General features: G+C 36.3%; 1 protein-coding gene and 1 non-coding gene across 19 annotated transcripts in view; both read left to right on the plus strand.

Moving 5' to 3' along the window:
• SSBP2 (single stranded DNA binding protein 2) overlaps positions 1 to 14,415 on the plus strand; it is a 345,880-nt gene that overhangs the window by 232,808 nt on the left and 98,657 nt on the right. The window lies entirely within an intron of this gene.
• LOC143665827 (U6 spliceosomal RNA) lies at positions 12,926 to 13,032 on the plus strand. The gene has a single exon (XR_013167228.1). It is a non-coding gene; the product is annotated as a U6 spliceosomal RNA (small nuclear RNA).

Below are 14,415 nucleotides of genomic sequence, written 5' to 3' on the forward strand. Positions count from 1 at the left end.
TTTGGGGGGTGGGGGGATGGGGGGTAGTGCATGGTCCTTATCTTCATTTTAAGGAGTAATCACACTAAATTCAAAATTGCGTTTGATTGAAATGTACCTATGCATCTTAGACATCACCAGATACACAGCAGGCACTTGATACTTGAAATACATAACAGATGTGAAGTTATATCACCTAGAACTTATTTTTTTCAGAGTGAATCCCTGATATGAGCCCTTTTCTTATAATTTCACCTTTTCTAATTAAAGCTGAGTACTGAATGCAAGGAGCCTGACTTCTGAGCCATAAAACATGGCTGCTGTTCGGAAAGTAAACAACTAAATCAAAGGTTCTTTCCTAATGTATTCTCATACTTTTAATGAAACCATCACTAAAATATCAAGATTTTTTTTTCGCTGGCACTGAAAGCATTTTTTTTAATACCAGTAGCTGCCTCTCTTCTGTTTTCTATCCTATTTCTCATACTTCTTGGCCTTCACATGAAAATGTTAGCATTTTATTGCCAGTCTACCAGAGCACTCTTTTTCTTCTGCATGGCAAGTATCAGTTATAATATTTAGATCATCAATTCTTTGGCATTTTATTTGTTGTTGAGTGCTCAGGGATTACTTCCTCACTGATGTTTTGTTTGTGTGTTCATCATTGTTTGTTGGTAAAGGTAAACAATATTGTTTCAGTTTTTACTTTAATACGTTTAAAACTTGGAATAAAGAAAAGATTTATTTTTTTTAATTTAAAGGATACCTCCATTGGAGTGATAAAACAGGTTTATACCTTTGAAATGAGAGAAGAAAAAATGGAAAATTTACAGATCATAAAAAGAAATGAAAGGAAATGGCAAAGTAGCATAAAAATTATAGAATACCAAAGTAGACTGATAGAAGTAGAATGAAACATAGTAGTTATGACAGTAAACACAATTAGTGCAAAAGACTACAAGGAGAAAGCAAAATATCCAACTTTTTTTTGCAAACAAGAGAAGCAGGTGAAAATAAAATATAGCATAAAGTTAAAATAAATGGATGGATAATCATGGAAACAAACAAAATGAAAGCAAAGTTTACAATATTAATTTTAAACAAAATAACTTCTGTGATTATTAAACATGAAAAAGAAAGTCATTTTTATTAAGGAATAAAATCTATAGTAAAGATGCAACAAGTATTAAGACGTGTGCCAGTGAACACAATTAAAATAGTTAAGGCAAATGTTTATAACAGCATAAGTAGAAACAGACAAACAATGGTTGTGGGGATATAAATATAAAGTATCCACAGGAAATTATGATTGGCCCATTAGTGTTAGACCATCGAGAATCATTCAACACATTTCTAAATACAGGAATTGTATGGTACATCTTACTCCAACATGATTGGGAATACTAGAAATTAATGACAAATTAAAAATAAAGATAATCATTTAGAAATTAGACTATATTTTTGCATCTTTAGGGTTTAATGTTTTTGAGTTTGTTTCCTAAATCATCTCATGAGTAAAATTTTGGTTTCCAATTATATCCAATAATTGTTTAGGAAATGAAAATTATACTCATTAGATGATTTAAGGAAAAAATGAAATCATCAATACCAAAATGTCTAGATGCATTTAAAGAGACTATAGTTTTATAATCTTTATTTTTTTTATTATTATTATTTTTTACATGGGCAGGCACTGGGAATCGAACCTGAGTCCTCTGGCATCACAGGCAAGCATTCCTGCCTGCTGAGCCACCGTGGCCTGCCCTATAATCTTTATTTTTAAAGAAAAAGGGAGCTACTAATTTAAGAAGTTTGAAAATGAGCTATAAAACTAAAGAAAGCAGAAGTATGGAATTAATAAAGGAAAAGAAGTAAACATTAATAAAGCAGAAAAATAATAAACTAATAGACTGACTGGCAAAGATAATGTTGTAAAAACAAATTCAATTTAGGAGACAGAAAATAAAGTTTCTGTGTTAGGGCAAACAATCCAGAAAGGATAGACACCAAGGCTAGTGGGTGCTCTGCCATTCTACAGGGCGTTGTTTTTGTCTGCATGGCAGAAATTAGATCTCTGAAACAGTTGGGTTCCAGACAACAGGAAAGAGAAAACATAAGTTAGAGCATTCCAAAGTCTTAAGACTAAAAGCCTGGAGTGGCACATACGTCTGCTCACATTCCATCCTTGAGAACCTAGTTCTTGGTGAGTACAGAGGAGGGTGGGAAATGTAATAAAGCTAGGCTGTCTTGTGCATGGTTACAGTTCCTCTGCTGCTGGAGAAGGGAAAAACAGATTTTCGTGGTCGCCATCAGTTGCTACAGAGGACTTTTTAAAAGTATGTGAAAATAATGTGTATATGGATGCAACTAAAAATGTCAATGAAATGAAGTTTCTGGGAAAAATTTAAATGAACAAAATTGAAGTGAATAGAAGTAGAAAGTCTAAAAAGAATAATAATCATAATTACTTCCAAAATTGCCTCTGTGTTTCAGCAGAGGTGATTTTTTTAAACTTTGGTAAAGCAGATAAATGTCATATTATATAAGCTTCTGAGAGCCTTATAAAAGACAGTGTGCCATCTAATTCATTCTGAGATGAAAGGATAATCCTGATGCTCAAGACAAATACAGTAGAGCAAAGAATATTCTAGAGCTGTTTCATTTATGAATATAGATGCAAAGATCCTAAATAAAATTTTAGCAAATATAATACAGTAGCATTATCGAAAGCATTATTCATGATGATCAAGCAGGGCTTATCACAGGCATACAATGATGGGTGAAGTTTAAAAACTATACATATATCATGCTTATCCAAAGAAAAACCAAATGATAATACCAATCAAAAGTGAAAAGGCAAAAGGCATCTGATTAAAATTTGATACTCATTTCCTTAAAATTTGTTTTTAGAATACTAAACAGAGAAAGATTTTAGTCTGATAAAAATGTCTTCAATCTATATTTAACTGTACTTTTGCATTAAAATTATCAAAACAAAGTACCTACTGTCACTATTTTAATTATTTCTCAAAGAAATATCTGCATATGTCTTAAAAAGAAAACAGATTGCGTAATACAACAATAAAAAAACTCCACAATAATATACTGCCCTGTATCTCCCCTACGTATCCATCTCATTCTTTCCCCTTCCAATTTTTGATCATAGTATCGCTATTTTAATTACTTTATTATTACATAAACAACTTTCCATATACTTAAAACCCATTTCCACCAAATATAAATTCTAAATCTTGATTCCATAATGTCTACTTAGGCAGCTGACTCGCTAACATCCTTGGTAAATAAAACTGTTAGTTTTTACATGTGTAAAATCTTAAATGCTAGTTAATTATATTTAGCAATCAATTACATCCCAATTTTAGTTTTAAGCAATTTTATTATATATCTATTACTTTGAAACCTCCATACAGAGCTATATACAACTTATTTTTACTATCGGAGGCACCAGTGGTGATAACTAAGGTTAAAATAATAACTCTTAACTTTTATGACAAGTTTTGTTTTGTTTTTACATGGCCAGGCACCAGGAACCAAACCCAGGTCTATGGCATGGAAGGCGAGGACTCTGTCACTGAGCCACCACTGCCCGCCCGACAAGTTTTTAACTTAAGAGAAAATATAAAAATAATAATATACTTGTTTTTTTTTTGTATTCAATGTTTAATTTTAATTGTATTATCTTTTTTTAATCATTTTTATATTTCAATACTTATATATATATACCTGTATACCACTATACATATATACCTGTGAAACCATCACCCCAGTGAAAATAATGGAACCTCTAGGGTTCTCTAGAGAAGCAGAATCCGCAGGAGATAAATTTACAGATTTATATCTGTAAATATAAAATTCTTAAAAGTGTCTCACACAACCATGGGGATGTAGAGTCCATGTCTGCAGGGCAGGCTGCGAGGTGGCTGCTCCAATGAAGGTCCTCAGTGAACTTTCAGGAGAAGCTGGCTGGCTGAAGCAGGAAGAGTGATTGTCTCTTCTGAGTCCTCCTTAAAAGGCTTCCAGTGATTAGATTAAGCATCATTCATTGCAGAGGACACTCTCCTTGGCTGATTACAAATGCAATCACTTGTGGATGTAGCCAATGTGTTCATGATTTAAGTCCATGAAATGTCCTCATCACAACAGACAGGCCAACGCTTGCCCAACCAGACAACTGGGCACCACCACCTGGCCAAGTAGACACAGAAACCTGACCATGACAGTCCACCCCTTGTCAACTTGGCAGCTATACTCATCACCTTAAACCATACTTAATGTCTAAATAGAAAACAATAAAAGGCACATTTTTTTCCTTGCCAAACAATACTCAACTCACCCACGTGTAACCGGAAATGCATTAAATCTCTCCAGAATAGAGTGCAAGTCCTTGGGTAATATTCACTCTTAAACTTGATATCTTACAACTTGAAAACTATAACATAAACAAAACAACATCGCAGTCCTCGTTTCTGTAACTGATCGTGTAGTCATGGTTCAGATTTATCCCTACCTTCTTCCACTACCCCATTCCATGTTCCCTTTACCTTCAGCAAGTACTTCAGCTGACCGTGGTTTTTTGCCTGGGGGGATGACCCAAACCTTCATTCCTGAAGTTTCAGAGGTATTGATAGTCCTGCCTGGATTGGGTTGTTGCAGTTTTCTATTGATTTTAATCACAGGGCATGGTAGTACTAAGAGACACCCTAGGGGATCTCCTATATGCCAGAGAAAACTCTTCTTTACCTCCATTGTGTAGTTGCAGTTCCATTTTCCCCTGATACTCAGGGTCAATCACCCCAGACGGTAAAGTAACCCCCTCTTGGCTTGTTGATCCAGGGGTATGAGTAGCCCAAAGTGACCAGGTGGCAGTCTGAGATTCTAGTTCAATGGAATCGTTGTTTCTCCTGGAGAAAGCACTCCCCCTTTTGGAACTAAAACCTGTAGACCAGGAAAGCTCAGGGTCTCAGGGAGAGGAAGTAAAAATTTTCCTAGTGGATCATTAGGAGTAATAGTGAGTGGTGCCACTCCCATTTCCACCCCTTGGTTCCTGGACCCATGGATCCTGGCTATGGAAGAAACAGCACCATACAGCAGATGCTGGTTCAGAGCATATACAGCCTCCTGGAGAACATTACTCCAGTCCTTCAAGGTACTGCCACCTAGTTGGCACCGTAATTGAGTTTTCAAAAGGCCATTCCACCGCCCTATCAATCCAGCTGCCTCTGGATAATGGGGAACACGGTAAGACAGAGAATTCCATGAGCATGTGCCCATTCCCGCACTTCATTTTCTGAGAAGTGTATTCCTTGACCAGAAGCAGTGCTGTGTGGAATACCATGACGATGGATAAGGCATTCTGTAAGCCCATGGATAGTAGTTTTTTTTTTTTTTTTTATTAATTAAAAAAATTAACTAACACAACAATAGAAATCAATCCATTCTACATATGCAATCAGTAATTCTTAATATCATCACATAGGTGTATGGTCATCATTTCTCAGTACATATGCATCGATTTAGAGAAAGAAATAGCACTACAACAGAAAAAGAAATAAAGTGATAACACAGAGAGAAAACACAAATAAAAATAAAAAGTACAAAAATATATAAGAGAAAAAAAAACAAAACAAACAAACAAAAAACTATAGATCAGATGCAGCTTCATTCAGCGTTCCAAGATAATTACATTACAATTAGGCAGTATTGTGCTGACCATTTTTTTTTTTTTTAGACGTCATACCATTCTACATATGCAATCAGTAATTCTTAACATCATCACATAGATGCATGATCATCGTTTCTTAGTACATTTGCATCGGTTTAGAAGAACTAGCATTATAACAGAAAAAGATATAGAATGTTAATATAGAGAAAAAAAATAAAAGTAATAATAATAAGAACAAAACAAACAAAACGAAACAAAACAAAAACCTATAGCTCGGATGCAGCTTCGTTCAGTATTTTAACATGATTACTTTACAATTAGGTATTATTGTACTGTCCATTTTTGAGTTTTTGTATCTAGTCCTATTGCACCGTCTGTATTCCATCAGCTCCAATTACCCATTATCTTACCCTGTTTCTAACTCCTGCTGAACTCTGTTACCAATGACATATTCCAAGTTTATTCTCGAGTGTCGATTCACATCATTGGGACCATACAGTATTTGTCTTTTAGCTTTTGGCTAGACTCACTCAGCATAATGTTTTCTAGGTCCATCCATGTTATTACATGCTTCATAAGTTTATCCTGTCTTAACGCTGCATAATATTCCATCGTACGTATATACCACAGTTTGTTTAGCCACTCGTCTGTTGATGGACATTTTGGCTGTTTCCATCTCTTTGCAATTGTAAATAACGCTGCTATAAACATTGGTGTGCAAATGTCTGTTTGAGTTTTTGCCCTTAATTCCTTTGAGTAGATTCCCAGCAATGGTATTGCTGGATCGTATGGCAATTCTATATTCAGCTTTTTGAGGAACCGCCAAACTGCCTTCCACAGTGGTTGCACCATTTGACATTCCCACCAACAGTGGATAAGTGTGCCTCTTTCTCCGCATCCTCTCCAGCACTTGTCATTTTCTGTTTTGTTGATAATGGCCATTCTGGTGGGTGTGAGATGATATCTCATTGTGGTTTTGATTTGCATTTCTCTAATGGCCAGGGACATTGAGCATCTCTTCATGTGTCTTTTGGCCATTTGTATTTCCTCCTCTGAGAGGTGTCTATTCAAGTCTTTTTCCCATTTTGTAATTGGGTTGGCTATCTTTTTGTTGTTGAGTTGAACAATCTCATTATAAATTCTGGATACTAGACCTTTATCTGATATGTCGTTTCCAAATATTGATTCCCATTGTGTAGGCTGTCCTTCTACTTTCTTGATGAAGTTCTTTGATGCACAAAAGTGTTTAATTTTGAGGAGTTCCCATTTATTTATTTCCTTCTTAGTGCTCTTGCTTTAGGTGTAAGGTCCATAAAACCGCCTCCAATTGTAAGATTCATAAGATATCTCCCTACATTTTCCTCTAACTGTTCTATGGTCTTAGACCTAATGTTTAGATCTTTGATCCATTTTGAGTTAACTTTTGTATAGGGTGTGAGATATGGGTCTTCTTTCATTCTTTTGCATATGGATATCCAGTTCTCTAGGCACCATTTATTGAAGAGACTGTTCTGTCCCAGGTGAGTTGGCTTGACTCCCTTATCAAAGATCAAATGTCCATAGATGAGAGGGTCTATATCTGAGCACTCTATTCAATTCCATTGGTCGATATATCTATCTTTATGCCAATACCATGCTGTTTTGACCACTGTGGCTTCATAATATGCCTTAAAGTCTGGCAGCGCAAGACCTCCAGCTTCGTTTTTTTTCCTCAAGATGTTTTTAGCAATTCGGGGCACCCTGCCCTTCCAGATAAATTTGCTTATTGGTTTTTCTATTTCTGAAAAATAAGTTGTTGGGATTTTGATTGGTATTGCATTGAATCTGTAAATCAATTTAGGTAGGATTGACATCTTAACTATATTTAGTCTTCCAATCCATGAACACGGTATGCCCTTCCATCTGTTTAGGTCTTCTGTGATTTCTTTTAGCAGTTTTTTGTAGTTTTCTTTGTATAGGTCTTTTGTCTCTTTAGTTAAATTTATTCCTAGGTATTTTATTCTTTTAGTTGCAATTGTAAATGGGATTCGTTTCTCGATTTCCCCCTCCGCTTGTTCATTGCTAGTGTATAGAAATGCTACAGATTTTTGAATGTTGATCTTGTAACCTGCTACTTTGCTGTACTCATTTATTAGCTCTAGTAGTTTTGTTGTGGATTTTTCCGGGTTTTTGACGTATAGTATCATATCGTCTGCAAACAGTGATAGTTTTACTTCTTCCTTTCCAATTTTGATGCCTTGTATTTCTTTTTCTTGTCTAATTGCTCTGGCTAGAACCTCCAACACAATGTTGAATAATAGTGGTGATAGTGGACATCCTTGTCTTGTTCCTGATCTTAGGGGGAACGTTTTCAATTTTTCCCCATTAAGGATGATATTAGCTGTGGGTTTTTCATATATTCCCTCTATCATTTTAAGGGAGTTCCCTTGTATTCCTATCCTTTGAAGTGTTTTCAACAGGAAAGGATGTTGAATCTTGTCAAATGCCTTCTCTGCATCAATTGAGATGATCATGTGATTTTTCTGCTTTGATTTGTTGATATGGTGTATTACATTAATTGATTTTCTTATGTTGAACCATCCTTGCATACCTGGGATGAATCCTACTTGGTCATGATGAATAATTCTTTTAATGTGTTGTTGGATACGATTTGCTAGAATTTTATTGAGGATTTTTGCATCAATATTCATTAGAGAGATCGGCCTGTAGTTTTCTTTTCTTGTAATATCTTTGCCTGGTTTTGGTATGAGGGTAATGTTGGCTTCATAGAATGAGTTAGGTAGTTTTCCCTCCACTTCGATTTTTTTGAAGAGTTTGAGGAGAGTTGGTACTAATTCTTTCTGGAATGTTTGATAGAATTCACATGTGAAGCCGTCTGGTCCTGGACTTTTCTTTTTAGGAAGCTTTTGAATGACTGCTTCGATTTCTTTACTTGTGATTGGTTTGTTGAGATCATCTATCTCTTCTTGAGTCAAAGTTGGTTGTTCATGTCTTTCCAGGAACCCGTCCATTTCCTCTAAATTGTTGTATTTATTAGCGTAAAGTTGTTCATAGTATCCTGTTATTACCTCCTTTATTTCTGTGAGGTCAGTAGTTATGTCTCCTCTTCCATTTCTGATCTTATTTATTTGCATCCTCTCTCTTCTTCTTTTTGTCAATCTTGCTAAGGGCCCATCAATCTTATTGATTTTCTCATAGAACCAACTTCTGGCCTTATTGATTTTCTCTATTGTTTTCATGTTTTCAATTTCATTTATTTCTGCTCTAATCTTTGTTATTTCTTTCCTTTTGCTTGCTTTGGGGTTAGCTTGCTGTTCTTTCTCCAGTTCTTCCAAATGGATAGTTAATTCCTGAATTTTTGCCTTTTTTTCTTTTCTGATATAGGCATTTAGAGCAATAAATTTCCCTCTTAGCACTGCCTTTGCTGCGTCCCATAAGTTTTGATATGTTGTGTTTTCATTTTCATTTGCCTCGAGGTATTTGCTAATTTCTCTAGCAATTTCTTCTTTGACCCACTCGTTGTTTAGGAGTGTGTTGTTGAGCCTCCACGTATTTGTGAATTTTCTGGCACTCTGCCTATTATTGATTTCCAACATCATTCCTTTATGGTCCGAGAAAGTGTTGTGTAAGATTTCAATCTTTTTAAATTTGTTAAGACTTGCTTTGTGACCCAGCATATGGTCTATCTTTGAGAATGATCCATGAGCACTTGAGAAAAAGGTGTATCCTGCTGTTGTGGGATGTAATGTCCTATAAATGTCTATGAAGTCTAGTTCATTTATAGTAATATTCAGATTCTCTATTTCTTTGTTGATCTTCTGTCTAGATGTTCTGTCCCTTGATGAGAGTGGTGAGTTGAAGTCTCCAACTATTATAGTATATGAGTCTATTTCCCTTTTCAGTGTCTGCAGTGTATTCCTCACGTATTTTGGGGCATTCTGGTTCGGTGCGTAAATATTTATGATTGTTATGTCTTCTTGTTTAATTGTTCCTTTTATTAGTATATAGTGTCCTTCTTTGTCTCTTTTAACTGCTTTACATTTGAAGTCTAATTTGTTGGATATTAGTATAGCCACTCCTGCTCTTTTCTGGTTGTTATTTGCATGAAATATCTTTTCCCAACCTTTCACTTTCAACCTATGTTTATCTTTGGGTCTAAGATGTGTTTCCTGTAGACAGCATATAGAAGGATCCTGTTTTTTAATCCATTCTGCCAATCTATGTCTTTTGATTGGGGAATTCAGTCCATTGACATTTAGTGTTATTACTGTTTGGATAATATTTTCCTCTAACATTTTGCCTTTTGTATTATATATATCATATCTGATTTTCCTTCTTTCTACACTCTTTTCCATATCTCTCTCTTCTGTCTTTTTGTATCTGACTCTAATGCTCCCTTTAGTATTTCTTGCAGAGCTGGTCTCTTGGTCACGAATTCTTTCAGTGACTTTTTGTCTGAGAATGTTTTAATTTCTCCCTCATTTTTGAAGGATAATTTTGCTGGATATAGGAGTCTTGGTTGGCAGTTTTTCTCTTTTAGTATTTTAAATATATCATCCCACTGTCTTCTAGCTTCCATGGTTTCTGCTGAGAAATCTACACATAGTCTTATTGGGTTTCCCTTGTATGTGATGGATTGTTTTTCTCTTGCTGCTTTCAAGATCCTCTCTTTCTCATTGACCTCTGACATTCTAACTAGTAAGTGTCTTGGAGAATGCCTATTTGGGTCTAATCTCTTTGGGGTGCGCTGCACTTCTTGGATCTGTAATTTTAGGTCTTTCATAAGAGTTGGGAAATTTTCAGTGAAAATTTCTTCCATTAGTTTTTCTCCTCCTTTTCCCTTCTCTTCTCCTTCTGGGACACCCACAACACGTATATTTGTGCGGTTCATATTGTCCTTGAGTTCCCTGATACCCTGTTCAAATTTCTCCATTCTTTTCCCTATAGTTTCTGTTTCTTTTTGGAATTCAGATGTTCCATCCTCCAAATCACTAATTCTATCTTCTGTCTCTTTAAATCTATCATTGTAACTATCCATTATTTTTTCTATGTTTGCTACTTTATCCTTCACTTCCATAAGTTCTGCGATTTGTTTTTTCAGTTTTTCTATTTCTTCTTTATGTTCAGCCCATGTCCTCTTCATGTCCTCCCTCAATTTATCGATTTCAATTTTGAAGAGGTTTTCCATTTCTGTTCGTATATTCAGGATTAGTTGTCTCAGCTCTTGTGTCTCATTTGAGCTATTGGTTTGTTCCTTTGACTGGGCCATATTCTCAATCTTTTGAGCGTGGACAGTTATCTTCTGCTGCTGGCGTCTGGGCATTTATTCAGATTTCTCTGGGTGTTGGACCCAGCAAGGTTGTAAGATTTTTCTGTGAAATCTCTGGGATCTGTTTTTCTTATCTTGCCCAGTACGTGGCGCACGTGGCACACGTTTGTCTCAAGTGTTTGGAATGGGTCTCCCCCAGTCACCGATCTCCGTGGCCTGGGGCTTTCGGATCCAAATCTCTCCGTTGGTTCAGGGGCCGCGCGTGGTGGGGGCGTCAGCTGCCGCGGCTTGAGGGGACCCTGTGGCTGGTTGCGGGCCGCAGCGGGCCTGGGGGATTCCCCACCGGACCAGGAAGCCTCCCTTGGGGGGGGGGCTTCCGCGGCTTGGATAGCCCTCCTATCTGAGACTCGTATCTGCGGACTCGAAGCAGAGACTCGAAGCCGCCCGCAAAAGAGGGGTGCCACCTGCCTCAGCTTGGGAAACTTGCTTCTCCAATACTCTCAGCCGGCCCGGAAAGGGGGGAGGGAGTAGCTCGGACCACCGCAGCTGCCGCTGATCGGGAGATCGCACGCCGCTCGGGGGTCTCACTGCAGCTGAGTCTCGCAGTCAGTCTAGCCAGCCCAGACTTTGGATAGCCCTCTGATCCGGGACTCGAAGCCGCCTGCAAAAAAAGGGCGCCGCCTGCCTCGGCTTGGGGAACTTACTTCTCCGATACTCTCAGCCGGCCTGGGAAGGAGGGAGGGATTAGCTCGGACCGCCGCAGCTGCGGCCGCTCGGGGGTCTCGCCGCAGCCAAGTCTCGCAATCAGACTTGCCAGCCCAGACTTTGGATAGCCCTCTGATCCGAGACTTGTAGTCGCGGACTCGAAGCCGCCCGCAAAAGTGTGGCGCCGGCCGCCTTGGCTGGGAAGCTTGTCTCTCCGAGTCTCTCAGCCAGCCCCGGAAGGAGGGAGGGATTAGCTCGGACCGCCGCAGCTGCGGCTGCTCGGGAAATCGCCCGCCGCTCGGGGATCTCACTCACCGCAGCTGAGTTTCGCAGTCAGACTAGCCAGCCCAGACTTGGTTACGCTGTGTGTCCATTCCCTGCTGTAGCCCCGGGAGTTGTTTTGTACTGTTTCTGTTCACCTATTAGTTGATTTGGAGTCGGAGGAACTAAGACGCATGTACCTTACTAAGACGCCATCTTGGATCTCCAATATACTTGTTTTTAATTCAGAACTAGGGTATTAGACAAAGAATAAAAATATTTTAAAAGTTCATTTCTACAGTATTGGCATTTAAGAGAGAGGGTATTGGGAAAACATGCTGGACAGAAATGATGTAAATGCAAAATGTTCCAGAGAGGAGAATGACCACACAGAGGAAGAAAAGATAAATACATGGAAACATGAAGAAAGATCCAAAGATGTTCTATAATACTGCTTATTGTTTAAAAATAGGCAGCCCTCTATCTTAAAGAAAATGTATTACCATAAGCAGATCTTTTAATTTTTCAAATGTTTAAATTCTTATATCTAAAAAAATTCAAATACTGGCTAAGTCTAGTCTTAAACTTCATTTTCAAAAGAAAACTACCTCTCCTTCACCCCATATTCTTCTCTGAAAAATATAAATTATTATATTTCATTTCAGAGAAAATGAGGAACATTCTCATGGACTAATATTACAATCTTTCAACCTTTTGGATCTTGAACAAAAGTATTTTTAAATCATAACATTTTTGTTATTATAGATATAAATAATATATCCCTTGACTTATGAGCTATTTAAGTTAACAGATTATACTTTCCCTAATCATAATTTATGTAGTAGACATATTCCTGGCATATATTTATGTTGATTTTTATATAAATTTGGCTATTATTAAAAGTTCATTAAAGCTATTCACTAATTATAATAATCTAATGGTAATACTTTAAATTGAATTTTAATATTATTTTGAGAAAGCAAAAATTTGTTCCATAATTTAGTTGATTTGAGAAAACTAAATATATATTATTTATAGAAAGCAGGTAAAATTATATTAGTGATTTCTACAGAGAAGATTTGCATGGCCCCTACGCAAGGATGACATGTAAATTCATGAAGCATTTCATATTTTTTTTAAAGAAAGGAAGAAAAAAAAGAGAAAAAATTTTATTAGTGATTTGGGAAAATGTAAAAACAATAAATTAAATCTCATCACTCTAAAAGACTTCACAGTTTAAGATGACATAGTAAATAACAGTGAAATAATTTAAAAGCAGTTAGAAAATACTTATCTTGAAGTACATATTATAAATGTCCAACTTATTCTACTAGATAGAAAAAGCAAAATACTTTCTATGACAATATTTTTACATCTACACTGAGGTCTTAGGTATCTAGTTTACCTTGGAGTAATATTGAAATCTGTAGTATTTATTTATGTATTTTAAGAGAGAGATTCTAAAAAGTCAACCTAAATAAAGACTCATGGGAATGTTATATAAGGAAATTTTTTTCCATGGTACTTTAATGGAAATTCACTTAAGTTTAGTAGTAGTCTTAATATAATTAGACAGTTTGCTCTCTTTTGTGATTTGGTCACAACATATCAAAATAATATGTACTTTATAAGTTAGGGCCAACAACAACTTTCTGTGGATAAATTTGACTCATGAGTTGGAATTAAACTTAAGACATCTCAGTAATTTTAGCAGTGGAACCCAAGAAATTTGATATTTCTTCCTTCTATGAAAAACCCTAACCTCAAAAAGCTTGATTCTTGTTTAGCTTACAGTTTTCAAAGCAGCTATTATTTATATTACTACTGTACATAAATTAGCAAGTAAGGCAGTTTGAGAATTATAGCATTTACAATGCTTGGAATATGTACTACCAGAGGTATTTAAAATCAGAATAGCATATTTTAGTGATCAACATGACGCACCAAAGTGTATTCTAAGCTTGAATCCATATAGTACAATAAAGAGAAATAATTCCTTGTCAAAAAATCCCAGAAGAGGAGATGGCTAATTTGCTTCAAAATTATGATAAACAAAGTCGAGTTTGGGCCTAAGTGATTAGATTAGCACTGTACTGGGTACACTAACTAGATAATTACCAATATTCTGTTCACTTTTTTGTCCTTAGGCTAATGATAGAAATTATTTTTATACTAGAAAACTTTATGTCATCACACTATATGCTGTTAATCATGTAGCTATAAAACTCTTCATTTTCAAGGTAATTCTATTGTGCCCAAATTATGAGTATTAAGAAAGGGAAATCTCCACTAAAATATGCCACTGTGAGGAAATAGATGCAAGCTGTAAGAATTGGTACATCTTGAAGTGAAGAAAAGCAATCTCAACAACAGAGGCAGTAGGATATTTAAATCCATTAATAGTCACTATAACCTGATCCATTAGTTTGTGTAATTGATTGGTTCATTCCCTGGCTATCCTATTTAAAATGATAATCCCCATCCTTTTTTTTCTAGGAAGCCTCCATTGCCTACTATT

This window comes from Tamandua tetradactyla, chromosome 21, assembly GCF_023851605.1.
Source record: "Tamandua tetradactyla isolate mTamTet1 chromosome 21, mTamTet1.pri, whole genome shotgun sequence".
NCBI lineage: Eukaryota > Metazoa > Chordata > Mammalia > Pilosa > Myrmecophagidae > Tamandua > Tamandua tetradactyla.